Raw genomic sequence first — 5,082 nt, forward strand, 5'->3', positions numbered from 1 at the left:
AGTGGCGATTCTTTATGCAAGAGCCGAGACGCGACGCCTTCCAGACGGTGAGAGATGGCGAGCCCTAATAATACGGAGCTGTACAATGGTTCTGACAGGCGAGCAATAAAGCAATCAGGGTCCCAGGCATTCCAAATCTCTTTACCGCCCACCCTTTAACAGTCTGGGAGATGGGCGGCTGACCTGTGGGCTGTCAATCATGGGGGGATACCTGCTGGAGCCTGATCAGGGAGAGCGGAGGGCACCAGTCCATCAGATCTGTTTTCACACTCCAGACACTAACATTGCAAGCATAACCACAGACACACAGACGGACAAAAAAAAGCCCCACTGCCTCACTCTTAATTAGGAGAGGTGTGTGTCTGTGTGTGGTGCAGGAGGGTGGGAGGAAGGTTGTTTGGTTTAAATGGGTATGGGAGTGTCTTAGGTGTAGGGGGGATAGTAAGTGGAATCCCAGTGAGACAGAAAATAACCTTTTCCCTTGATTTAGGAATCAGGCATTGATCTGTCACACTGTTTTGTACAAGCAAGAGCTCTTTCAGCATTGCTTCCCTCGCTCTCTGTGTGCCTCTCCCTCTCTGCGAGTGTGTATGGGGGGGATTAAGGCTTGTTCATTAGCTGTCTGTAGCCCATTCCAGCAAATAGATCACCATAATACTGTGGTTAGTTAATGGCTTTCTGGTGTTTCCTCTAGAGTCTGCCTGTCTGAGGGCCGACTGCTAAAACTCTTCTACTGTCTTCTCCTCCTCCTCTTCTGCCTCCTCCTCCTCCTCCTCTTTTTTCCCAGCGAGGACACACTGGTGTTCTCCTCCTCGCCTCAGACAATTGGCTTCAGTCTGTGTGCAGTCTGGTCTGCCACGGATTCACATTAGAGACCCTAAAAGCAACAAAAGGAAAAAAAAACATGCTGATCTGATGTTATGCTTTACTGATGACTGGAATCATATTGGATCTCTATGGCTAAAATCCAGTCTGTGCCGGGAAACGTTCTCACTATACAGACTGATGCTTTTTAGCTCAAATACAGTCATTACTAGATACATATAGATGCCAATACTGTAAATACAGACAGTAATGCTGTGTAGTTTTTACACATAAATCACTAAATATTAAGAAGGCACACAAATGCAATATAAGTGCAGTAAGGATTTCAAAATATTAAAATTGCCACTAAAGAATGATTGTGGCGACTCCCTGACACCCTTGGGCCATGATTTCACATTCTGTACATAGCTGTTTATGCAAAATATCCTAATCTAGTCTGTAGGTTGTCATAAAATGTGTTTACCAGATTCATGCTCAAAGGGTTAAAAAGCCTCTCGATCTTAATGAATTTCTTCTACAACCACAGAACAAACTTCACATGGAGAATAGCTTTTCCATGGAGTCCTACACTCTTGTGAGGTGTATTATTCACTGAACCACAGCAAAGCAATACAGAGTTTAGAGAACTGCAAAGTTGTAAAGTTCCCACTGGTCACAAAAGAGTTTTGAAGTTTGTTCACCATTACCAAATCCACACAAACCCAGCATTTGCTGCGTATTTCCAGCCTCGTTTTTAAGGACGAGCTGTTTTGGGTGAACATTGACAAGTATGCAAGTCCGTCACGACTCTGATTGGTTGTCTCATTGTGGAGCCACCCGGGAGAGAAGGAGCTCACCAATGTTCCTGTGGGGACACTGTGCATGGGATAAACTTGATGAAATGTATCTTGGAGGAAATAGTACCACGCTCGATTTAGGTCACACTAACCTCACCCTTTACAAGCTTGTTTTTCTCCTCAAATAGAAGGGTTTCTGTCATAATAGATACAAATGTGAGTTTTAAAGATGATTTAGATCTCTTAAGTCTTGCTTCTTGCTTTCACTTTTCTCATGTTTGTTCTTGGCAAACAGCATTTGTCACCCACACAACTAGACGAAGTAACTTTCTTTTAAATGTTTAATTAAAGAACACAAACTGACATTTTCAAATGTGCGGTCAAAAAGCTGTGTTGTTTTAATGTTGCTTACAACAGCTTCAAACTCTACATGCACTTCAATAAACGAGTGATGCTACTGAACTAAGCGATGTCATCCAAACTGAGAGAGTTACAACAATGACGTCATATTATTCACTACTAAATTTAGTTAATCTTTGGCTCTTAGAAGAACCATGTCAGTTGTTTTACTGGTTTAAACTGTCTGTAACATGACATCTGTGCTGACAAAACAAATATCATCCGTATACATCATCCGTCTAAGCAGCCTTGACATTTCATACTTCTGTTTATATTATTGTGCAAGTCTTTAAGTTTTCCTAAACGTTCACTATTAGCCCTCAAGGTTTAATTGCTAATAAAGTAGCCTAATAATAATTCCTTTCTCAGACATGCAAGGCCATTCGGGACTGCTGACCATCTGGTTAAAAGCCAGCGTTATCTGCACATTGTTATTCATTTCAGGCGGCATCTTAGTCAAAAAGCTAAATGCGTGGATCTGTTATCAGATTGACCTGTGTCTGTTCTGTAAATCCTTGTGCCGGCATTTTTACTTGAGTCTGATGCCAAGTGCAGTAAATTCGAATGGAGATTAACTTCTTGAACTCAGATTTTCCCCGTGACAAACAGTGATTCAGTGTGTTTTCTTTATGTACGTCAATAGATAAACCTGTTAAAATATGCAGCACCAAAGGGAGGAAAACAAGAAGAACTGAGGCTATTATCATCATTGCAGAGTACAAACTCAGTTTCCTGTGTATTGCAAACCTCTGCAGTGTAATGTAATCCAATACAATGGCCCTTCCACGAATATAATGTTCACTTTTGTTGACATTGTGTCACAGTGATTGATTCTACTCTATGGTAATTCAAGATCAACTGTTGAGGAAATGTAGTTTTTAGTTTCAACAACTCGCAGTTAGAGAGAATTATATTGGTCGTACTTACACCATTGATGCTATTGTCCCTCTAGAAATCATAAAAAGTAATGTCTTCCAAAAGTGTTTGACCTGTTCTTCAGAATGTAGTAACAGTTTATCAGAGGTCAGTTGGAACAGATTTCTCATGATTTGGTAGTTTCATTCAAATGCTTCCTTGATACTTTTAACGACTGAAGATATTTGTCCAACGCTGTAAGCACAGATTCACCCGGGTTGTGTCTCTGACCCCTCCCCTCCAAATGGGCTTGAGTGCAACTTCTTAGATTCTTGGTGGAGGGAAGCCGTTTGTCAACTTCACTGCCGCCGCAGCACCTGGTCTTTGTTTCCTCAGCAGTTCAGGAAAGACACAGTAAGTGTTGTCTTCACTTTGCAAGACCACTTGAGGCCACAAAAAGAGGTCTGGAGTCAAATAACAGCCCGGTCTCACTCTCACTGCAGTGTTTACGCAGACAATTGAAGGCCAGACTCTAAAACAGGGCAGGGGATGAATAGGGTTAGAAACAAAATGGCTGTCACGGTAAATTTAGTCCACTTCCACAGTTTGAGTTTCATCAGTACAACAACATAAACACAGGAAGGCACTCTGCCACTCTTTGTAACAGAAATACATTGGATTCTAATTAATTCAATAAAACAAAAGCTGCTACTTGAAACTCAACACTTCCTGCAGATGTTTCAGAATAAAAGCCTTCTCGGGAATGGACTTGTGTGATCGCCCCTCATGTTTTTTTGGGGGCGATCAAAAGGGGGTAGAGTGTTTTAGGCTCGATTTTTACCTCCGCTACATGACAATGAAAGGCGAATTTTGCAGATGTTGTAAATGATGAGTTTTACTTCTCCCGTCCCTCTGCGGTGCTCTGTAGAGCCCCTCTCTCTCTGCTTGAGAAACAAGGTCACGTCTGGGGCCGATTTAAAGCCGCCAGTTGTCAGAAGAAGCCCGTCTTGTTCCCTTCCTGATCTCTGATGTCATCCTTTATAGTGAACACGCATGTGATTTCTGCAGCTGGATGAAAGGCCCATATGTATTTTACATCGCCTTCAGTTCTTTTCGGGTCAGCGGAGAGCAGGGTCTACTGGACCATTCACAATGTGACATCCCACTGAAGTCTGGTGGAAGACTGGATTTCACATCACATGCTGCTGACCTGCAACGGCAACATGGGATATATGTATGCTATATGCTCTATGATAAAACAGAGGAATGTGTATATGATCATTCAAAGTATTGGTTTTGTTTATTGCCAAAGTTCTACATTTCATTACATAAATAGGATGATGCATTATAGTAAGACCTTTTAAGAAGAAACTTTGATTGACTTTACAGCCTCTGATTAAATTCAAAGGCAATCTCTTATACTTCTCTTCTCTTCTCTTAAGAACGAGTTTGCCAAATATTAGCTGCACCTCCTTGTCAAACTCTAAAAAAAAAATTTAGGAAGTGAACAAACAATTGTAAACTGCACAGCAAAACATACAAACAAACTTGAAAGCCTGCCGCAGCGTCTTCTTCCCATAATTGCCAGCTACAACAGGAACAAGGGGTTGTCTTGGCTGAAAAAAAGCAACTGCCGAGGCGTTGCCGGACCTCCGGACCTTTGTGACCAATGGCGTGTCATCCCTCACTTTGTCATGTTTAACTAAAACCAATCCCCATTCAAAGCAGCATCCATCAGTGTTAGTTGAGAACAATGACAGATTGCCTTTCTGCTGCACTCAAAGCATCTGGATCCTTTCTCTACTCCCCCTCTTTTATTTATGGTAAACAGCCTGAATAACAGCTGGGCAATGGGAATTTACAAGTTAATCAATTGTTTGTTGGGAGCCACAGCGATGCCCCATACCCAACCATCTGCATGTTAATGCTCGTTTACCATGCTAATGTTCCCATAGGCAACAGCACATCTATTGATTTCTGCTTTGAGAGATGTACTATTACAAAATACTTAATATACAAAATGAGACATTTTACTTGTAGCTGGACTGATAAAACGTTAAGTCAGACAGTCAGGGATGAAACAATAAAAGTATTTAAAAAAGCTCTGTAAATCTTCTGTCCCACACACATTTGATTCATCGAGTGGGACCCCCTAAACGTCAGATTGAGTTTCACAACTGTCTCGTTAGGCGCTGTTTTATCCTGAACGCAGTGCTTCCCGGTGAAG

Source organism: Genypterus blacodes, unplaced genomic scaffold (assembly GCF_046128005.1).
Source record: "Genypterus blacodes isolate CSIRO-AG114 ecotype Tasmania unplaced genomic scaffold, CSIRO-AGI_Gbla_v1 ptg000021l_1, whole genome shotgun sequence".
Lineage (NCBI taxonomy): Eukaryota > Metazoa > Chordata > Actinopteri > Ophidiiformes > Ophidiidae > Genypterus > Genypterus blacodes.